The 23,995-nt window shown below is 44.8% G+C and overlaps 1 protein-coding gene and 1 pseudogene across 5 annotated transcripts in view; both read right to left on the reverse strand.

The window, feature by feature from the left end:
• Nucleotides 1-23,995, reverse strand: part of LOC126194679 (phenoloxidase-activating factor 2) — a 319,898-nt gene that overhangs the window by 112,169 nt on the left and 183,734 nt on the right. The window lies entirely within an intron of this gene.
• LOC126195975 (5S ribosomal RNA) lies at nucleotides 16,510-16,626 on the reverse strand (annotated as a pseudogene).

A 23,995-nucleotide genomic window follows, 5' to 3' on the forward strand; every position in this document is an offset into this window, starting at 1 on the left:
TCATCCATTTTTTCTGAAATCGTAATCACTTGTTTTTCTGTACACCACATCTATCAGTTTCCGTCCCATGTGGTACTTTTTTGAGTGTATATACCTAACTAAGCAGTGCAGTCTTGTGACACTAGTGAGGATAACTGTCACATCCCCTTGCAGTGGGTGTACGGTTGTTACGATGTGTGCTCTAGTCTTGCGATTCGAACGTTTCCACAATTCAGAACGATGAACGCAATAACTTGTCGAAACATTTTTCGTGAGGTAGTTTGAATACTGCTGAAGCAACAATGTTGATCTGCAACCGACAGTTGAAGGAGTGACTAGTGTGTGTGCGATGGTGATAACGACCGACTGACTGAATGACAGTTCGGGACGCCACGTTTTTATCTGTCTAGTTTTACCGTGTCTATTGTCAAGAGTCTGCCAGTTCAGTTCCTTCAGCATCCCTGCACACTCTCCCACGGATCGAACAAACCTCTGACCATTCGTGCAGCCCTTCTCTGTATACGTTAAATATCCCCCGTCAGTCCTATTTGATTCATGGTCCCACACACCTGAGCATGTTCTAGAACAGGTCACACAGGTGATTTCCAGGCAATTTCCTTTGTAGACTGACTGCACTTACCCATTGTTCTACCAATAAACCTAAGTCTGCCACCAGCTTTAACCACCACTAAACCTATGACATCATTCCATTTCACATCCCAACAAAGTGTTACACCCAGATATTTGTATGAGTTTGCCGATTCCAGCAGTGGCCCACTGTTGTGACGGTCATAGGACACAACGGTTTTTTGTTTTGTGTAGCGCACAATTTTACATTTCTGAGCATTTAAATCAAATTGCCGCTCTTTGCATCACTTTGAAATTTTATCAAGATCAACTGAATATTTAGGCAGCTTCTTTCAGACAGTTCGTTATAGATAACTGCTTCATCTGCAAAACGTCTGATTTTACCATTAATAATATCTGCAAGGTCATTAATATATAACATGAACAGCAAGGGTCGCAACTCACTTCTCTGGGGCACACCTGAAGTTATTTCTACATTTGACGACGACTCTCCATCGGAGACAACATGCTGCGTCCTCTCTATCAAGAAATCCTCAATCTAGACACAAATTTTACTTGATACCCCACACGATCGTACTTTTGACAATAAGCATAGATGTGATACCGAGCCAGATGCTTTTAGAAAGTCAAGAAATACTGTATCTACCTCACAGCCTTGATCCAAAGCTTTCACTGTATCATCCGAGAGAAGAGCGAGTTGGGTTTCACATGATCGATGTTTTCGGAATCCATGCTGGCCGCACGGATGAGGTCATACTGTTTGAGATACCTCATTATGTTTGAGCTCAGAATGTGTTCTAAGATTCTACAACAAATCGATGTCAAGGATACTGGACGGTAGTTTTGTGGATAACTTCTACTACCCTCCTTGTAGACGGGTGTGACCTGTGCTTTTTTCCAAGAACTGGACATGTTTTTTGTTCGATTATCTACTACAGATTATAGTTAGATGAGGGGCTAAATCAGCCACAAATTCAGTATTGTAGCGGACAGATTCAATCGGGTCTGGAGCTTTCTTAGATTTTAACGATTTCAGCTATTTCTCAACACTGCTGAGACTAATACTTAATTCATTCATCTTTCCAGTGGTACAAGGATTAAATTGGAGCAATTCTCCTGGCTTTCCTTTGTCAAGGAACATTTGAAAATGGAGTTAATCATTTCAGCTTTTGATTTGCTACTCTCAATTTCAGTTCCCGTCTCATTCGCTAGGGACTGGACACTCGCTTTAGTGCCACTAACAGTCTTTACATACCACCAAATTTCTTTAGGTTTTGCAAAATATTATTTGGCAGTATTCTGCTATGGTAGTCACTGAAAACGCATTGCTTTCTTGACAACCAAATGCATTACATTCAGCACTCTCCACCTACAGCGTTAGGCTTTGTTTTACAGCTATTATGCAGTAATCTCTGTTTCTTCAGAAGTTTTTTTACAGTGACTGTATGCAATGGAGGTAACCTACTAGGTACATATCGAACCGATGCATGGGCAACTATTCTTTTAAACTTGAGCCATACTTCCTCAACATGCTTCTGGCATGTGCTGAAAGTTTCAAGTACCTTGTTGAGATATGACACTACTGATTTTTTATCTAGTTAACTGAACATTTTTCTGCTTGTTTTAGTTGTCTTCTGTACTTTGGTAATCATTGTTGCCACAACTGCGTCGTGGTCATTTATATCCCAAAGAGACGTATTGTCACGCCCTCCACTAATAAAACTGTAATTATCCCAATTAATTGTTGCACGATTAAAGCCTCCACCGATGATTACAATATGATTGAGGGACTGAGGTTTTCTGTAAAGTTACATCAGGAGATGAGTCTGGTGGGCGAGAGAAGGATCCAGTTATCAATTTATGCGCACCCCTGTTATTGACTCTCGCCCAAACAATATCACATGGAGCTTCAGTTTCCATCTCGGTGGATCTGAGTATCTTCTGCGGCAAATACACCACCTCCGCTTCCAGTTTTCCTATCCTTTCGATATACACTTAATTTTCCCCCAAAATCTCACTGCAATCAATTTCAGGTTTCAACCAGCTTTCTGTACCCAGTATTATGTGAGCTTCACTGCTTTTCAGGAGCGCTTCAAACTCTGCCACTTTGTTGTGAATGCTTCAGCAGTTAACCATTACTTTTTTAATACCCCCAACCTCGAGAGTGATACTTGTGGATATTCTACAGTTATCGTTATCTGAATTGGGTGGAGAGAGGATAGTGTGCCTGCAGGGACGGGGACTTACCCCTTGCACACTCCCCGCGAGACCCACATTCCCAACATGTCCACACCACTACATTCGTAGTGCAGTAATGAGTGTGCTGGGCAAACATCTAGTAGGCGCACTACGAATGTAGTGGTGTGGATATGCTGGGAATGTGGGTCTCGCGGGGAGTGTGCAAGGGGTAAGCCCGAGTCCCTGCAGGCACACTATCCTCTTTGCCCTCGGTGGCTCAGATGGATAGAGCGTCTGCCGTGTAAGCAGAAGATCCCGGGTTCGAATCTCGGTCGCGGCACACATTTTCAACGTGTCGCCAATGATGTATATCAACGCCTGTTTGCAGCTAGGGTGTCGATTTAATTATCATTTCATTAGTGAATAGCCATTTTTTATACACCGAGGTGACAAGTCATGGGATAGCAAATATGCACACATACAGATCGCTGTGGTATTTCGTACACACAGTATTAGGACAGTGCATTGGCGAATTAGTCATTTGTAGTCAGGTGCTTTATGTGAACATGTGTCCGACGTAATTATGGCGGTACGTCGGGAATTAAGAGACTGAATGCGGAATGGTAGTTGGAGCTAGATGTACGGGACATACCATTTCGAAATCTTTAGGGAATTCAAAAGTTCACAATCCATAGTCAAGAATGTGCCGAAAACACCAAATTTCTGGCACTACCTCTCACCGTGGGCAAAAAGCAGTACCCCATGGCCTTTACTTAGGCACCGAGTGCACCGGAGTTTGCGTAGTGTTGTCAGTGCTAATAGACAAGAAACACTGCGTTAAATAATCGTAAAAATCGACGTGGGACGTACGACGAAAATACCCGTTAGGGCAGTCCGGCAAAATGTGGAGTCGACAGTAGAGATGGGCAAAACTGTTCTTTTCAGAGATTGTATCAGAACTGTTCGCTCCCTGAAATGAATTAGCTCTTTTTCATGACTCACCACTCACTTACAATAGAAAATAAATGGAAGGCACATTGCCCTTTAAACTTGGTTTATTCCAGTACTATACCTGTATTTTGATCTTATTTGATCCTATTTTGAAGTAACACAGATAATGAGTAAGAATTTTGTATTGTTTATTGAAATTTCCACGATATAACAAAGTTTTTGATTATTGATTTATTTTGCACTATCATGGTTTTTTGGGTGATCGGAAAATGTTGTATCTTGAGATTTACATTAACAATATATTTGGCTATAATGTATTAAAATTTCATTAACCTCATACAAATACATCGCAAGCCATATATTTTTAAAGTGAACGTTTCCTTCCGAAGACGCCTAAAATCGCAAAATCTGTACCACAATAAGAAAAAAAAAATATAAATTTGACTGTAAAACGAAAGTGCTGCATATAGCCTTACGCAGAATAAAACAAGGAAAATATTGGTGTATCACATTTTGCGATACGTTTATCGGTTTGCTCGTAATTAAGGCGTAAATTCGAGTATCCATAATAAAAATCCTATGGTAAGAGGAGTCATCAGGAACCTAATCTAATCAGTTTAAACAAATAAAAATAAAATAAAAACGATTGATGTATCCATAACATAATAATGTAATATACATAGCGGTATTACTACGAAGAACAATATCCAGTAGAGAGGAACTCCGATGCAGAGGCGCTGAGTCGAGCAGGTCGAGCCGCGAGCTGTATTACTGCATGAGCTGAGACCGCAGAGACCAGAGTGACACCTGAGTCGCTTTGCTCAACGCTCTGGCTAGAGTCGAGACGGTGGGGTGAGCGTTGAGCGGACGAGTTCCGAGGGTGGGGGGAGCTCACCCGCTCCGAGCCAAATCGTCGGTTCCCTTGCGAGCAGGTTTTTGCAAGTAGTTCCTATGTTATCCGCTAGGTGGCTCTCTGTCCTGTTGCTCGCATCAACTGCCCAGAGGGCAGGACGTGCGACTGAAACGATCGCCGACAGAGTGCGATACGAAGTTCAGCTGCGCCAGACACTGCACACGGCAGACGACGCACAGAGACGGCACGGCATATGTGAAACACAAAATCCAATGGGGCACTGCACAATGCAGGCAGCCAAGGTAGAAGCAGGGCAGAGGCCGGCACTGGCTGTGTTGTGTGGCGTGCACTGTGCTCTGACCAGCAGAGGCGCTGCTGATATGCTCCGTCTCTCTCTCTCTCTCTCTCTCACTGCCGTGGGAAACGTTTGGAGCTACCGTTCTTTTTTTCTGAATCACTGATTGTTCACTCCTTTGAAAGATTCAACTCTATGAATTAGTTCAAGAGCGGATCCCCCATCTCTAGTCGACAGGCTGTGGCAGCAGGCGAGCGGCGCGGTTGCCTCCACTAACAGCACGACGCCGCCTGCCCTGCGGCGCCTCCCCTGTTGGACCCTAGACGAGTGGAAAATAGTGGAGTGGCCTGCTCAGACGAGTCCCGATTCCACTTGGCAGGAGCTGGCGGTTGTGTTCGAATGGGGCGAAGACCTCACGAGGCCACGGACCGAAATTGTCAATAAGGCACTGTGTAAGCAGCTGGTGGTTTCGTAATGGAGTGGGCAGCGCTCGGATGGAATGGACTGGACCGGCTCCTCTGGTCCAACTGGACCGATAATTGTCTGCAAATGGTTATGTTCCGCTACTTAGAGACCATTTGCAGCTATTTATGATCTTCATGTTCCCAAACAACGATGCAATTTCTATAGATGACAATGCGTCATGTGACCAGCCCCTAATCGCTCGCAACTGGTTTGAAGATCATTCTGGGCAACTGGAGCGAATGATTTAGCCACTCATATCTCCCGACATGAATCCCATGTAACATTTATTGCACGTACTCGAGAGGTCACCTCGTGCACAAAATCGTCTTAATTATGGACGGCTACAGAGACAGCATGGCTCAGTATTTCTGCAGGGGACTTCCAACAATTTGTTGAGTCCAGGCCACGTCGAGATGCCGTACTGCGCCCGGCAAAAGGAGGCCCTACACCATATTAGGAGGGAGGCGTCCCGTGGCTTTTGGCACCTCAGTCTGTATTAGAGAGTACTTATCATGCATGTTATTTTGGAGCCTTTAGCAGACTTTAGCACCGGATAGGTACTAATATTTTTATACTGCTCTATCTCATATTCATACACACAAATACAATATAGCTCTTACAAAAAAAAAAAAAAAAAAAATGTTTGTCCGCTCTCCCTGTGTATTGTTATAGTGTGCTAGAAATGTGTGTTTTATTTTCTTCTGGTCATGAAGGAATGTTGTAAAGAGGTTGTTTGCTCTCGATCTAAACTTGACATTACTACTTCCTAATTTGCCCTCAGTTGGGTTGTCATCAAGTGACAATGAACTGGGTTGGATGCTAAGTTAAATAATGATGTTGCAATTACAATACTGGGCAGTTTTTGGACGTGATGCAGGTCACCCTGCTTTTTGCTACAGTTTTCTAAACTTACTTCTCTGCTCTATGCAACAGGCTGATCCGCGGAAAAGAAACTTCAGGCGCTACTGTGTGTGTGAAATCTTATGGGACTTAACTGCTAAGGTCATCAGTCCCTAAGCTTACACACTACTTAACCTAAATTATCCTAAGGACAAACACACACACACACCCATGTCCGAGGGAGGACTCGAACCTCCGCCGGGACCAGCCGCACAGTCCATGACTGCTCAGGCGCTACTCGCTCGGTCATTTATCTATGTTACGAAATGTAATAATTGTACAGCACGTAACAAATGCAGAATTATTATATTTACAGACCTGTACCACCATGCTCGGAACACAGTTTACGGGTACGTTTTACACGCTCAAGAATACCACCATTTCGATGTGTTACTGAAATTGAATTGCTGTGAGCAAATCGTTGTTGAAACGAAAAAAGGAATAATTCTACCGAACCATCGACCACGAAAAGTTCCTCGTACCGAAATGTCTCAGAAAATACCTCTGAACAACCTCTGCAATTTTTATCAGTTGAGTTCCAGTTCATCCCGTACACCTTACGAGAGTTAAAATATGTCTGTTGTAGCAAAACTTTAGTAGCCTAATGAAAAAAATATGGAGAAGTCAGTTTATTTTTCTTTGCGTTTCATTCGTCAAAGGATAACAAGAATTACAGGATGTCACTGGAGGAATGATCACTATTCAGGGATATCACAGAAACGATCGTTCGAAGAAAAAAGTGTCTAGTCAATAAGGGCTCTAAAATGGATACTTCGAGAGCTATGAGCACTAGGTTATCTTTCGTTACGTCCAGAATTGTCGAACGTGACCATTTTTAATGGTTCAGATGCCACAGTGTTGGAGACGTGAGCGAGCGTACTGTGTCACTTCTGACGGACGCGATTCCAGGCTGCAGTGCATCCCGCCGTGTCAAGCGAAATCATTGTCTCTCATTAGTGGTCTTCTTTCTGTTCGTCTCATTGCGCATTTCTTTCAATTACGATCCGTACTGTGCTGTAGCAGTTATTTCTATGTATGGTCTAAGATTCATGGAACTGTTATCAAGAAGGATAGGAACGCAGCAACCCATTCCAATCCCATTGGTTTTATTATTATTATTATTATTCTTGCATATCGAAATTTTGGCTATATATAGCCATCTTCAGTGCTAAAATACAACAAGTAAAAGATAAAATACTAAGTAAAACACCAAGTTATCCAACAGCAATGATCCATTCTAGTCAACATATCATTTGAGTGAGCTACAATCCAACACACTCGCAGCATTGTGTGTCTACAGGCTCAAGGTTTTCTTAAGGAATCAAGGTTGGTCATGGAACTACGTCAGTCGACGGTCGTACATCATGCAAAAGTGACTTTCGATCTCGAGTTTTGTACGCCAGTGTAAGTGAACCTTCGCAGTCTGTGTCTGTATGTGTGTGTGTGTTTCGTCGTAACACCTACGTCTGACAATGAGCCTCCAAAATTTAATAGTATAGAAAACAAATAGTGTCGAAATTCTCAAAAAGCCACGTACTTTCCTGCTTCTTGTGAAATTTACAATTATGCGTTTCTGTACGTTTAAAGGAAGTTGCCACTCTTTGAACGATTTTGAAATCTGCAAAACGCCTAAGGTTACTGGTAATTTTATCTGTCACGTCATAAATGTGCAGTACGAACAACAAGGATCCCCAGAACTCTTTTGGCCAACAGAGATCAGTTTCCTAGCCCAACTGCGCTATTATGTGTACGCGTGTGTCGGTTTCTCCCGGACCGTTCCCTTAGGTGTTATGCATTGGCCTTTAGCCATTATCCGTTTTCAGATGCGTCAAACATTCGGCGCATCCTCTCGAGTCAGCCAGCTATTTTTTTTTGTACCCACTGCTTTTCACGATAGTCTGCTAGTTTCGACAACCCACATATGTCCTTTAGACAGAACGAACAATCAAGTGCCGGCCGGAGTGGCCGTGCGGTTCTAGGCGCTACAGTCTGGAGCCGCGAGACCGCTACGGTCGCAGGTTCGAATCCTGCCTCGGGCATGGATGTGTCTGATGTCCCTAGGTTAGTTAGGTTTAAGTAGTTCTAAGTTCACAGTTGGAATCCGCCACGACCGGGACTAGGGGGACTGGGGTGATCCCGAATATGACAACGCACTAAACCATGATGTAGAATAAAAAGTAGCTTTAGGCAATTAGAATAGGATAGTAAATTAGGAACCTGCAGCGATAAACCACCCTTGCCTGCCCGGTGCCAAGGGCACGCCCATAGGGATTAGCTCTATGGGCAAGGCTTCCAAAGTAGGTTTATAATTACACTGGCACAATTGTAACGCTGCAGGCAGTTAGTATTAACCCTTTTGTAGTAACTAGAATTCAAGCTAACTAAAATAAGAAGTAGTCTGCCTAGTACTAACCGCATAACTGTCTGTAATTAAGTATAATGTAAAAGCTGCTATTGTATAAGGTAGGAACATAGGACCCACTAATCAATAAGGTGGTGGGTCAATCTTGTATAATTATTATTGTGTTATGAAATAAAGTTCTAGGGGACTGATGACCTCAGAAGTTGAGTACCATAGTGCTCAGAGCCATTTGAACTACCAAGTTGTTAACTATGCCATCAGGAGGGACTGTCAAATTTGTAATGAGACACAACAGTAGTGACCGCTCCAACTAGCTCCATTACACGGTCCCCATTAATGGTTAGTGTGTCAAGGTTCAACAGACTGCTTCTCTAAATTATTTACTACGATATTGCAGTGCCTATGTTGTTAAGAAAGAGAGGCTGTCCGGTAAGTAGTGACGAATATTAGAGCGCTATAGAACGTACAAAGTTTACTGAAAATGTATTTTTTTTTACAGGAACACGAGGAACTTGTCCCATTTATGTATGAAAAATTATATCCTCCTTACGACGACTTGGGCCGCGCGGCAAAGAGCAACGCGTTCGCTCAAGTCCTCGATGACGCGATTACAAACATCTGGTGGGACGCCGTTCATAACTCTTCTAATCTCATCCTACAATTGGTGTATTGTTTGTGGTTTTTTTTCAGAAAAACTTTTGATTTCAAAAATCCCCCCCCCCAAAAAAAAAAAAAGTTACAAGGTCCAAGGGATACAGTAAACTTGCAGTGGTGCATCGGAATGTAATACTGCTCTCCCAATAAAGGCTCAAAGCTCAAACTTTTCTTGCAGTTAAGTCGGCACTGTGCATTTTGTATTCAATCCCGATACAATTAAACTCGCATGATTTGGTAGTTTTCGAGGAAACTTTTCATTCAGAAGAGCAATCGTTTCACGGGATGTGTGTGACATGTCGCACCATCTTGTTGAAAGCAAAAATAATCATTTACATCAATAAGAGGGAAAAACCAATCAGAAAGCAGTGCGTTGTGGATGCACCTGATCTGAGGTGGAAGTGCTTCTCGTCTGAGCAATTTATTCTTTTTGTGTAGTTCTGTTTCACCGCTTGTCCAGCCAAAACCCATTGAGCGAATCGATGTCTCATTCCGCGATCTTCAGGCTTCAACTCTTCTGTAAGTTGAATCTTGTTCTCACGTATTTTCAGATTTTTCGAAAGTATTTCATACATTGAATTTTGTGATAAATTCAGTTACTGATCTAGTCGTCGAACCGATTTTCTGAGCTGACTGTCGCACTGCCACACAGCAATGTTTTCTTACGCCTGAACGCGGTCGTCCTGTTTTCTTAACGTTTCAAACAGAACCCGTCCCCTCAAACTTCCGAATCAACTTCGAACTGAGCATTCGGTCGGAGCAGCATTACGTCCGAATGTCACACGAATTCACGAACGGTTGTCGTGTGACTTAACACTGCTTTTGTAATAACTTTTTATCGCTCAGATACGTTGCTCAGTTGTCAACTACTCCATGACGAAAATAAACATCAAACAACAATTCTCAGCACACATAAGCTATCAGGCAAGTAATGGGGAGGATTGCAGATAAACACGAAAAAAATCACGGCTACCAACCGTCATATAACAAAATAGCGCAAAGTTCAAATTCGTGTTTACTTCCCAGACAACCGTTACTATGCAAGGTTCCTTCGCATATGCATGCATGTCCGAAAAAACAAGCACTATGACGACGGCAGCCATTATGAAGTACATGAAATGTAATCCTAATTGCGAATATGGGAAACCATCAGGCGTAAAATGAAATGACAACGATAAATTGTGCCATGTCGGGATTCGAACTCGAATTTCCCACTTACCGCGAGCCGTCGCCTTACAATTAGGCTAACCAAGCACGACTGGCGGGCAGACCCGAACTTCCAAACATCGTCAACCTCGCACTACGACCTTACGTTCATTACGTATCTTCCCGAACAGGGGAGAAATTTGAACTGAAAGCCAGTTGCCAGCTGCCGGCTGCTAAGTACACACACGGCTGAAGACAAGCTGCACGGGTATCCCAGCGGTGAGGCGGCCCGGCCGCTCGCGAAGAGCCGGAAATCCGGGTTCGAGTCCCGGTGCGGCACAAATTGTCACTGTCGTTCTCCCATTATACAGTCGATCGTTGTTCATATTCGCAACTGCGAATACATTTCATGTACATCGTGTAATTGTTTTGGCAGTCATACGAGGTACTGCCGGTAGCATTTGGAGACATATGAAATACGAAATCACAGGTTTTTTCCGACAGAAACTATAAGAACAGTAGTACACAGTGCATACGTGCGGCTGCATAAATAATAGATACAACGGCAACTAATCAGTATGCTGTGCAGAAGGGTTGTAACACAACGTAAACTCCTGAATTATGTGGACAGCGTCTGTGTAGCAGCGTAGGTACAGAGTCGGTGCACAAGGTGCTCAGAGAAATGGTAGCGCTCGCCAGCTGCGTGTCCTCGCTCGCTACATCGTTCGCGAGTTGACCGAGAGGAAGAGTAGGAGGAGGCGAGACTCCATTACGATTATTGGAAACCGCAGTCGGTCGTATTCACAAGGTGGGATCATTTGTCAAAAATTCCCCAAGCACAACTGCACATAAAAAAGACTCTAAAAATCAGTAATCAATAGAAACAGACAGATTAGCAATTGCAAAGTCGTGAACAAAAAGAAGTATGGATACTGAAGTTGCCGTGAATTTCAGAAGAAGACCTATGGTTATTGATGTTTCAAACTCAGTGATAAATCTTACGTACGAGAAGTAGTGGTCGCAGTCAGTACTGAACAGTCCATTAAAATGAGCAAGAAAGGTGATTGTCTATCGAGTGAATTGCACAGAAACTGGTACGCATGTCTAATGTCGTGTAGCGCCCCTGTCAGCACACAGAAGTGCCGCAACAAGACGTCGCATGGACTCAACCAATGTGTCAAGTTCTGCTGTTGTGCTGCGATGACACCACGAATCCCGCAGGACTGTCCACAAATCTGTAAGAGTACCAGGGGGTGCAGATCTCTTCTGAACAGCACGTTGCAAGGCATCCCAGATATCCTCAATAATAGTCATGTCTGTGGAGTCTGTTGGCCAGCGGAAGTGTTTAAACTGAGATGAGTGTTCCTAGAGCAACTCTGTAGTAATTCTAGACGTGTGGGCTGTGGCATTGTCCTGCTGGAATTTCCCAAGTTATCCGGAATGCAGAACGAAAATGAATGGATGCAGGCGATCAGACAGAATGCTTACGCACGTGTCACCTGTCAGAGTCGTATCTGTACGTATAAGGGGTCCCATATGACTCCAACTGCACACGCCCCACACCATTATAGAGCCCCCACCAGCTTGAACAGTCGCCTGCTGACATGCAGGGTCGATGGATTCGTGAGGTTGTCTCCACACCCGTACACGTCAATCCGCTCGACACAATTTGAAACGAGACTCGTCCTACCAGGCAACATGTTTCTAGTCACCAACAGTCCAATGTAGGTGTTGACAGGCACAAGCGAGGCGTAAAACAGTGTGAGCAGTCATCAAGGGTACACGAGTGGGCCTTCTGCTCCGAAAGCTCGTACAGATGATGTTTCGTTGAATTGTTTGCACGTTGTTTGATGGCCCAGCATTGAAATCTGCAGGAATTTGCGGAAGGGCGCATTTCTGTCACGCTGAAAGATTCTTTCAGTCGTCGTTGGTCCCGTTCTTGCAGAATCTTTTTCCGGCCGCAGCGATGTTGGAGATTTGATGTTTTACCGGACTCCTGGTACGGTACACTCGTGAAATGGTCGTACGGGAAAATGCCCACTTCATCGCTACCTCGGAGACGCTGTGTCCCATCGCTCATGCGCCGACTATAAAACCACTTTAAACCTGACTTAAATCATGATTACCTTCCGTTGTAGCAGCGTAACCGATCTAACAACTGCGTCAGACACTTGTCTTATATAGGCGTTGCCGTCGGAGCGCCGCATTGTGCGTGTTAACGTACCTCTGGATTTGAATACGCGCACCTATACCAGTTTCTTTGGCGCTTCGGTATATTAGCGTCAAATGCCATATAGGTAGTGACAGACGTTTGAAGTGTGCTAGCCGTCACTTTGTATTTTAGTGAATCTTTTATGTTGTCAATAATACCAGTTCACAAGGATTTCTCAGCGGCCGAGTCGCCACGAAATGGCTCTGAGCACTATGGGACTCAACTGCTGAGGTCATTAGTCCCCTAGAACTTAGAACTAGTTAAACCTAACTAACCTAAGGACATCACAAACATCCATGCCCGAGGCAGGATTCGAACCTGCGACCGTAGCGGTCTTGCGGTTCCAGACTGCAGCGCCTTTAACCGCACGGCCACTTCGGCCGGCAGTCGCCACGTGTCTGTGTGTTTGACACGAGGGGAGGGGGGGGGGGGCGGTGCGACAGAGCGGCGTTATCTGCTGCGCGCCCGTCGGCGGATGCGAGCCTCAGGACGCGACATTACCGCAGAAGACATGCGCGCTGAGTTGTCACATGTGGTTGACAGCAGGTTGCGTGCAGAGTAAACAAAGTTATTACAAACGCAAGGTACAAGAAATCAGCATTTTTTTATGCGAGCACTATACGAACAACAGTCGTCTTCGTAAATACGTGGTAGTACTTTAAAAAAATAGTTAACACGAATAGAACTCTCAAAGATTGGGTTACAGTCAGTTCCACACAATACGAAAAATACTACGTTTAGGAATGTTTCACCAAAAGTTTATCTGCCTCATATTCGTGACATTCTACAGAAAGGTAGAAAATCAGAGTATGTTTTCCACAGTTGTATCAAATGTAATGAGGAAGGGACTTCAACAAGACTTTTCCGCCGCTTAAGTACATTTGGTATGATACAGTAGTCGGAAAAGAATTTTACAGTACGTATAAAACAAGAAAATGTGCTTTTACTCGAAATGCGCACACAATTTCTTAAAACTTCAATAATAACAATTTTTTCATTATTTCAGACGTGTAAAAAACAAAAAAGAAAAAAAAACCGGAGTTGATGCTCGCTGCATCGCCGACCCGTAAGAGTGTGAACGCAGTGGCCTTGTTCGCCGCAGTTCGCGCAGAATTAGAAGCGCGTGTCCCTAGACTTGTTGGCAGGTGAGCGAGCGCCCCTTATCTGCACCCCTGTGCACCTCACAAACCTTTTGCTGGACACTGTCTGACAAAAGTGAAGCGCTTACAGCGGGAGGTGGAAACGAAACGAAACTTGACGAGCTGAGAGGGTACGTAGTGTTGAGAAAGCACGTGGCAGCACTATTTTGAAGCTGTCCGACCAGCGACGCGGGTGACCCAGAATGTCGCAGGCCAGCCATCACTCGTCTTCCGATGGCGCGCGGCGCGCTGATGTGAACGGGTTACGTTGCGTTTGAAGTTCCCGACGCAAATGAGGACTTACCTTCGTTGCCTGTCTAAAGATATGTTATCTAATAAAAGTGTAGTAGCCATTGCATTTTTATCAGAATAGTATTTAAAAAAATACCAAATCGATCTATGCAGCGAGTAAATGTTGCTTTCTCTAATTGCTGGTGTCTTGTGAATCAAATACTGGTGACAGTTCTTGCTTTCAACTGGCAATCACATTCTTTTGAGCTTACTGTAGCAGCAATAACAGAGCAAACTGCTTTTGTTCTAAAACAACTATACGAAGGTTGCCCAGAAAGTAATGCACCGCATTCTTTTTCTTCAACAATTCTTTACTGAACATAATGAGAATTACACGCACGAAAGAATGTTGTTTTATCTGCACACCCTATTTTTCCACGTAATCTCCATCCTGCTCTGTGGCCTTCCACCAGCGCGAAACAAGAGCGTGTACGCCCCGTCGGTACCAATCCTTGTCCTGGTGGCGGAGCCAGTGCTTCACTGTGTGAATCACCTCCTCATAGTCCTCAAAATGTCTTCCACGAACGGCATCCTTTAATGGCCTCTCGTGAATGGCATCATCAGCTCGCTGCCGCATGTCGGGTGTGACAGCCGTGGACGGCCTCCCCGACCGCTGCGAATAGTGGAGCTCCGCCGAACCGCCTTCTGATGACCTCATCGTTCGTGCCCAGCGACTAACTGTACCTCTGTCGACAGCAGATGCTCCATAGACTTTGCACAAGCGTTTGTAAATATTCCCCACAGTTCCTTTCTCTGCAGCGAGAAATTCAATGACGGCACGCTGTTTGAAACGTACATCACCTGCAGACACTATTTCGAAGCTGTCCTGCAGCTACGCCATCTGTCGGAAGTGACGGAAACCTGGAGCGCTCATTCAGGAGACTCCAAATAATACACACGTAACATTCGTATTTTTGAGGCTGAGAAAAAAAAATGCGGTTCTTTACTTTTTGGGCAACGCTCGTATATTGTTCTCGTGCCCAGTTGATTGTGATCGCTAGACATGTGTAAAACTACCGTAATGTTTATAAATTTCTAGAAATGGCACTCGGCTCCTAAATGGACAGCAAATACACCTAACGGCTAGTTTGCTGACATCTCAGCAATATTAACAAAATTTATGACAGCACGCACAATGACGTCCGTGTGAATATCTGATCCTTGCGGGCGATTATCAGTCATATATTTCTGCATGCATACGCAGAAAACATCTGTTTCGTTATTTGTGCTCGGTGCAGGTCTAACATGTGCGCACGTCATTACGCGAAGTGCAGAATAGTTGGGCGGTATTTCATTCAGGCGCCTCCCATGTGTATTGGGAATAGTAACAGAACTCCATGTATGACGAAATAGCGTGTTGTTATTCTCCCAATATCCCCACGTACGTAAGTATAAGTGTTATTATTCTCCCAATATCTCCACGTACATAAGTGTAGCAGGCGAATATCTGTCTGCCTACCAAGCTGGAAGTAGAAGGGACTACCCAAGACTAACAAGAGAATTACGGAAAAGCTGCCGTGCGTTGAGGTTAAGTCGTCAGTGGAAACCGAAAAGTCATCTGTGGTTCCTACGTTTTTTTGCAATCTCTGACAACACGCATGGCCAATAGCTGTAGTGAGAAGAATAGCACTTGACATGTGCGATATGAAATGAATATTGTGGTAGTCATTTGCTGTTGTAAATATGCGTTAGTAATCACGTACTTTGATCAATATATCTCTATTAGGCGATTCGCTGTTCCATTTTGTCTATGCAAACTCCTACTTTCCGTCATAGTGTCGTCAAGCAATATTACTTTTTGGGGGTGAGATACTGTTGAGCAGCCTATTATAACGGCGACCTTACGGGATGTGCTCAGCGCGAGCGCTGAAGACTGAGCAGCATCTGCAGGTGGTATCGGCTTGTGCTCTAGGCCCCTCGTGTGCGACGCGAGGCAGCTGAAGCTGGCAACCAGAGCACGTGGCGCCAGCACAATGCCGAGTGGGGCGGCCCTCGAGTTCTCGACCTTCGTCGATACCTAGGAGAACCTTGCGGACACAACCTGTCCCTCAGGCTACATCGCCGGTAAGGTTTCGCCGCCCGCGCGCTCCTGACACCACCACGCACCGGGCCGCATGCGTCCTGTGGTGAGCCACTTGGATGGCTTCCTTTAACCCGACCCTGTGTGGCTCTCAGTGCTTAGTGGTAGTACTGAGACCAGGGGAGGTTTGCATTTCAAGTTAGGTCCCCATACGCGGTTTCTAGAGTTCGCCCACTGCTCCAGCATCTAACTTTTTTCCCCCTGCTGTGATCATTTTAAGGATACACAACCCGCACCAGACATCCCGCTATTTTTGACCTGGTGTATCATCCTCAGGTGAGGATGCGGATAGGAGGGGCATGTGGTCAGCACACCGCTCTCCCGGTCGTTATGATGGTTTTCTTTGACCGGAGCCGCTACTATTCGGTCGAGTAGCTCCTCAATTGGCATCACGAGGCCGAGCGCTCCCCGAAAAATGGCAACAGCGCGTGGCGGCTGGAAGGTCACCCATCCAAGTGCCGGCCACGCCCGACAGCGCTTAACTTCGGTGATCTCACGGGAACCGGTGTATCCACTGCGGCAAGGCCGTTGCCCTTGGTGTATCTGAAGCATTATATAATTAAGAATCTATGGTACTTCAATATATTACTTCGTGTGCGTCTAGGTGCACGCACAACCATCTCTGTGAAATCGACACTTTTATGCGAGCCCTATAGAACAGCTTTCTCCGCAAAAACTTTTCTACATAGCCCGAAGTAACTTCGATTTGGAAGGTTTGACGAAAATTTCCGTCAAACGTCACGTGTGTTTGATACCTTATTCTGCTTGCAAAGTGAGCGAAATCTATGTTGCTTAAATTAAGCAAACATAACAATCTCATTTTTATTTATACCACAGAAGTAGTCTCACACGAAGCAGAATGATAAGTATCAAAGAACAAGAAAAACAATCATTTTCACAGCATCGAGCACACCATACAAATGTTGCCACTGTACCATTACAATATGAACCCTGAAATGGTTCAAATGGCTCTGACCACTGTGGGACTCAACATCTGAGGTCATCAGTTCCCCAGACTTGGAACTACTTAAACCTAACTAACCTAAAGACATCACACACATCCATGCCCGAGGCAGGATTCGAACCAGCGACGGTAGCGGTCGCGCAGTTCTAGACTGAAGCGCCTAGAACCGCTCGGCCAAACCGGCCGGCAATGTGAACCCAACAGAACTGATATGGAACCAAGTTAAGGGATTTGGCCCGAGAAATAACAAGACTGTTAAGCTGCCAGACGTACTGGAATTAACGCACGCAGTTTTTTCACATGTCACTGCTGAACGCTGGCGAGATAGAGAACGGCACGTCATAAAAGAAGAGGAGAAAATCCGGCGCGTGGGGTGGCTTCGAGGATTCTGTTGTCTATCGACTCGTTATCAACGTAGCGCATGACAGTTGCAGAACTGAAATGTGTTTCTCGGATTCGGATGAGTATGGGTTACGGGATTACCAGACGACTGTCTGTAATTCATACCTTAAATGGCTTCAGTATTCAACACGGCGGTGCGGGTCTCCCGCATCGTTCCCCTACGCTCTGTCAAGAAGTATGGGACTTCATCATCATCATCATCATCATCATCATCATCATCATCATCATCATCATCATTCAACAGTACGTTGACATCCTTGCAGTATGCTTTTGCATTACACAAAGCTCGCTCAGAAAAATTACCCTGTGTTTAAGTTAGAAATTTTCAGAACTCTTGTTTGTAACTAGAATACTGTGTTACGCGAGGACAAGAGCATTTTATGCTTTTCGTCTAGTCACCTAAGAAGCGTGCGGTAGTGCTGGAGTTTTGCGGAATGTTATAATATTTCATTCTCTTTAAAAATCAAATGACATTCGAAGTTATATTGTTTCCGTGCTCGTCTCTTTTTATGTCTGAACAGCAACTGCTGACGTCATTGTAGGTTAGCTGGACCAGCTCGTTGGCCAGTGCTGTCCAAGTTGAACCCGCCGTTGAAGCTGTTGTCGCGCATTATCGCTCAATCTATGTGCGTGCAACACAGCACAAAACGTCTCCATATGATTGTACTCGATTGTGCTGGACACAGTTTGGCTTCCGCTCCACGCGAAACAAAATCCAGTGAGATTCATGGAAACGCGGAAGAATACATGGCGTAAAGTTTACATCAGGTTTATTCTTACGATTATCAGAGTATAGTCTTCACAGTTCTCGAAAGATTTGCTTTTAAATGATACGATCCAATTGTTCCACCATTTTGAAAAATGCATTGTATGTAAGCGACCCAGTAGCAGTTCAACAGTTAAATTCCAGAAGCAGTTCGCGTACTTAAAAAAGAACACACCCACGAAGTCTGATTGCTAGTTTCTTCCTCTGTTCTTCGTGCAATGCAAATGTACCCACTTCCACTAATCTCGTTTTCCTTCGTTTCGCGGCTATAATAGGGCTCGTTCAAACACTCCGGCCCGGAAATGTGTGTTACCGCGGACATACCGAGGCAACAATAGCCAGCGGTGTTGCCGTAAAAGTGGCTGCAATTCGTGTGGCCGCGATGTTGCCGGACTGCACGGCCGGCATTACGGGCGACACTCGGACGCCCAGAGGGGCGCAGCCACGTCCCGAGAACGCACCCAGTGGGCACAGCGAGCTGGCAGCTGGCGAACGGTACTCTGCTGCCATTAGCGGGCCAGCGAGCTTGTGGCGCAAGCGGATGCGGCCGAAGGTTCCTGAGGCCGCGGGCCACGTGTCTGTTGCAGTAGTAGCCAGGGGGCGCCTCGTGACAACACCATTACTGTCCCGTATTCGTAGTGAGCGAGCGAAATACGGGGGCACACCTCAAAGTCTCGGTCGTGGTAACAGGCAGATCTAGCGCAGCAGGAGGTCTTGGGTACGTGGGGCGGTGAAAATCTGGCTGCTGCGTTGAACAATAAAGAAAAGTTGCAGAAACGGCGTAGCCCGAGGTCTACTTTCGATGCGGACAGCTTTATAACTGTACAGACAACCTTGTTGGTGGGGAACCACACCCATGAGTATTCATCTTGGGTAGTAATAACCACTTCAGCTGTAGTTCGTCCTTAATTCGTACTGTGTCACTACCGGTTTCGTCGCGCTAAAAGCCACATCTTCAGGCGAACATCGCTTCTCCAATCTAAACTTACTCTCATAAATTAAGGATAATTGCAGAATGTGGTGCCGCACAACGTGGCACTACACGAAACTGGCGCTAATAGCATAGCCACATAGGGAACACACACGACACTGATCTGTAAGTCCACGGTATTGGTGATAAGCTGAGAAAACCGTCCCGAAACACATGTGCTACAAAACGCCACTGTTTCCTGCGCATGTACCCCGACATCTTTATGGGATATGATCACCGTGCACACGTACACAGGCCGCACAACGGGTTGGCATACTCTGCATCAGGTGGTCGAGCAGCTGCTGGGGTATAGCCTCCCATTCTCGCACCAGTACCTGTCGGTGCTCCTGAAGTGTCGCAGGGGGTCTGAAGATGTGCAGCGATACGTCGACCGAGAGCATCCCAGAAATGCTCGATGGGGTTTAGGTCTAGAGAATAGGCAGGACACTCCATTCGCCTCATATCTTCTGTTTCAAGGTACTGCTCCACAATGGCAGCTCTGTGGGGCTGTATGTTATCATCCATCAGCAGGAAGGTGGGACCCACTGCACCCCTGAAAAGTCGGACATACTGGTGCAAAATGATATCCCAACACACCTGACCTGTTACAGTTACTCTGTCAAAGACATGTAGGGATGCACGTGCACCAATCATAATCCCACTCCACACCATCAAACCACGACCTCCATAAAGGTCCCTTTCAAGGACATTAAGGGGTTGGTATCTGGTTCCTGGTTCACGCCAGATGAAAACCCGGCGAGAATCAGTGTTCAGACTATACCTATACTCGTCCCTGAACATAACCTGGGACCACTGTTCCAATGATCATGTACTGTGTTCTTGACACCAGGCTTTACGGGCTCTCCTGTGACCCGGGGTCAGTGGAATGCACATTGCAGGTCTCCGGGCGAATAAACCACGTCTGTTTAGTCGTCTGTAGACTGTGGTCTGGAGACAATTGTTCAGTGGCTGCGATAAGGTCCCGAGCAAGGCTACCTGCAGTACTCTGTCGCCATCTGCGGGCACCGATGGTGAGATATCGGTCTTCTTGTGGTGTTGTACACTGTGGGCGTCCCGTACTGTAGCGCCTGGACACGTTTCCTGTCTGCTGGAATCGTTGTCATAATCTTGAGATCAGACTTTGTGGCACTCGGACGGCCCGTGCTACGAACTGCTGTGTTTGACCAGCCTCCATTCGCCCTAGTATTCTACCCCTCATAACATCAATATGTGTTCTTTGAGCCATTTTCGACGTACAATCATCATTAGCTCGTCTGAAAACGTCTGCACTCTTACTCGCTGCACTGTACTGTGTTAACGGACATGGATTCCTATTCAAAATACTATGTACTCACTCCTCTCTACAAGTCCTAGAAATATGGAATGGGAATTTTCGAACACCCTGTAGAGAATGGTTGTTTGCGAAATACCTTACACACACACACACACACACACAGTCAGCTCAGCGGACATGCCTTTCGAGATGGTGTTGAGTTTTATATGCTCCATTATGCCAGCCGAGTCGTGTATCTTCGTGAAAAGCTTCGAGAAAGTTAACGAACATGTTACCCGGAATTATAATACTCAGGACGAGGGCTGTCCGTATTGCCTGCGCTCCAACGGAAAAGTTTGTCGACAGAAATGAAGCAGTGACTGCCGACTTAAACGTGAAACTGTTACAACAATGGTGGTGTGATTGTCGTTCGAAAATGGTAGAATGTGATGCTTAAGTATGTTAAAATAAAGCCTTTTATTGAACAATGAAATGCTGTATTTTTTATGTGAAAATTAATTTTGTTTTCGGCTTTAAAATTTACGGTGCACTGCTTCTGGCACTAAGGCACTTACCACCCAAGCAGCGTGATATTCAGTATGCAGGCTGTTTTATTGTGGACGAGTTTTCTGTGGTTGTTAGTTTCGTTATATTGTTGTATCGTAAAGGTGTGGGTTCTGCCCACTCGTCGCTTATAGGATGCCTAAAGGATGCTGACTTCTCGGATACCTATTCCACAATTCGAGCAAATAACATTAATAGTTTTTATTACAAATAAGAAGATTGACAATACTTACCTTTGAATTTACAAACGGTGTCACGGGCGACATGCAAACAAGTACTGTTCTAGCCATAGACAATGTCCGTACATGTCCGAATCAAAAGGAGTAACTGTAGAGCGAGAGTAGTGCGAGTGTGCCGGTCTTTTAGGATTTGGATTATCACTGAGTTTAGTTCACGCTGTATTCTGAGTTAAGCTGTATCTATACGACTTCCCAAAGCGACACGAGAAGTGACTCGCCTCTCGACTCTACTGCTTCAAGATGTGACAGTAAACTGAAACCGCAGTAACGGCAGTTACACAGTAATTGGACTCTTAATACTAATCATTTGCACATTGCTTGATGACACATACTAGTGAGTGGCTTACAGAAGCTGTGGAACTGCTGCTGATGCCATAGAAGTTGAACTAAGTTTTAAAAATGGAGTAACACATTAGTGATGCTAGTTACACCTTGACGCAAATTCCACCGACCAGTTCTTTTCGTGCTCATTTACAGATTTTACTCTGCACTTTTTGAATTTCGGTTCTGATTGACGTTTCACTGCGGTCAGTTATTACCCACTTTAAAGAGAGAAATGAAATCACAAGATGTTACGTTGTCATGTAGTAGCTGCTACAAATAGCACAAGGTTCTACTACACGTAACGTTATAGGTGTGAATTGTTTAGTTATATGCACAATCTAATAAAGCATGGCAAGATCATCGTACAACAGGCGGATGTCAGGCACATTACCTATTCGCTACAGTTTTACGATATTTGTAAAAGCAGCAGTTGGCACATAATCAGACTTTTCGATGTTGGAAGCAATAATTCATGAAACAGCCTTCTGCAGCCACTGAACAATTTGCTCTGGTAGGAGCAAAGTCTACCTTCGTACAATGTACATCTGTAGCTGTGTAACAGTAACATCTATTCGGTAAACGACGTTTGTTTTTCTGTAAGCAAAAGGGGGAAAAATATAAGCAACCAATCTTTGACTTCGTGAGTTTTGGCGAAGAGTGAAGTGTATCGTATAAATGATTTGATAAGAGCTCTGAAGCTAGTTAGGCACCTGATGAAACAACAGTTTACTGGAGTCACAGTGGAATTGTCGTGCAATATTAATCAAATTAACTGTCCATCGTATTCAATACTAATCTGTTAGCCAACCTGTGATTACGTGAAAGAAGATTTGCTGTATTTTCCCACGTGATTGATTTGGAATCTTTCCACAATGTGAACTACCCGTTAGTCGAAAGATTAGATCAATCCAAGTGATTACTTTCTGCAGACATTTACAGTCGCCCATCTCCCGAAGGATCGGAAACTTTGTCTAGGATGTCAAAGTGCCAGGTCTCACGCGACCGCCCTACCCCATTAACAGCAGACTTCCATCTTACCACACACGTACGTCTTGTTTTCTGTATGTGGCTTTTGAAATGTTCCGGAAGCACAATGGGGATTCTAATTAAATATTACCACATCTAAATTACCTGTACAGCCTATTAAGACACATACTTCTCTCCTCTACGAATGTTATTGTTGTTGTTGTGGTCTTCAGTCCGAAGACTGGTTTGATGCAGCTCTCCATGCTATTCTGTCCTGTGCAAGCCTCTTAAACTCTGAGTGTAACTACTGCAGCCTACATCCTTCTGAATCTGCTTACTGTATTCATATATTGGTCTCCCTGACCGCTACGGTCGCAGGTTCGAATCCTGCCTCGGGCACGGATGTGTGTGGTCCTTAGGTTATTTGGGTTTAAGTAGTTCTAAGTTATAGGGGATTGATGACCTCAGGTGTCAAGTCCCATAGTGCTCAGAAGCATTTGAACCATTTTTTTTGGTCTCCCTCTACGATTTTTACTTACAACCCCCCCCCCCTCCCCACACACACACAAGCTTCCCTCCAGTAGTAAATTAGTGATCCCTTAATGCCTCAGAATATGTCCTACCAACCGATCTGTTCTTAGTCAGGTTGTACCACAAATATGTGTTTAGTACGTTCTCATTACTTACGCGATCTACCTATCTAATCTTTAGCATTCTTTTGTAGCACCACATCTCAAAAGCTTCTAGTATCTTCTCATCTAAACCTTTTATCGTCCATGTTTCACTTCCATACAAGGCTACACTCCATACAAATACTTTCAGAAAGGACTGTCTGACACTTAATTCTATACTAGATGTTCTTCAGAAACGCTTCCCTTGTCATTGCCACTCTGCATTTTATATTCTATCTGGTTCCACCATCATCAGTTATTTTGCTTCCCGAATAGAAAAACACATTTACTACTTTAAGTGTCTAATTCCCTCCGCATCACTTGATTTCATTCGTTTTGTTGATGTTCATCTTATATCCTCCTTTTAAGACATTGCCGGCCGCGGTGGTCTCGCGGTTCTAGGCGCGCAGTCCGGAACCGTGCGACTGCTACGGTCGCAGGTTCGAATCCTGCCTCGGGCATGGATGTGTGTGATGTCCTTAGGTTAGTTAGGTTTAAGTAGTTCTAAGTTCTAGGGGACTGATGACCACAGCAGTTGAGTCCCATAGTGCTCAGAGCCATTTGAACCATTTTTAAGACATTGTCCGTTCCGTTCAACTGCTCCTCCAAATCCTTTGCTGCCCCCGACAGCATTACAATGTCATCGTGAAACCTGAAGGTTTTTATTTCTTCTCTCTGGATTTTAATTCCTACTCCAAATTTTTCTTTTGTTTCTTATACTGCTTGCTCAATATACAGATTGAATAACATCGGATATAGTCTA

Source organism: Schistocerca nitens, chromosome 7 (genome assembly GCF_023898315.1).
Source record: "Schistocerca nitens isolate TAMUIC-IGC-003100 chromosome 7, iqSchNite1.1, whole genome shotgun sequence".
Taxonomy (NCBI): Eukaryota; Metazoa; Arthropoda; class Insecta; order Orthoptera; family Acrididae; genus Schistocerca; species Schistocerca nitens.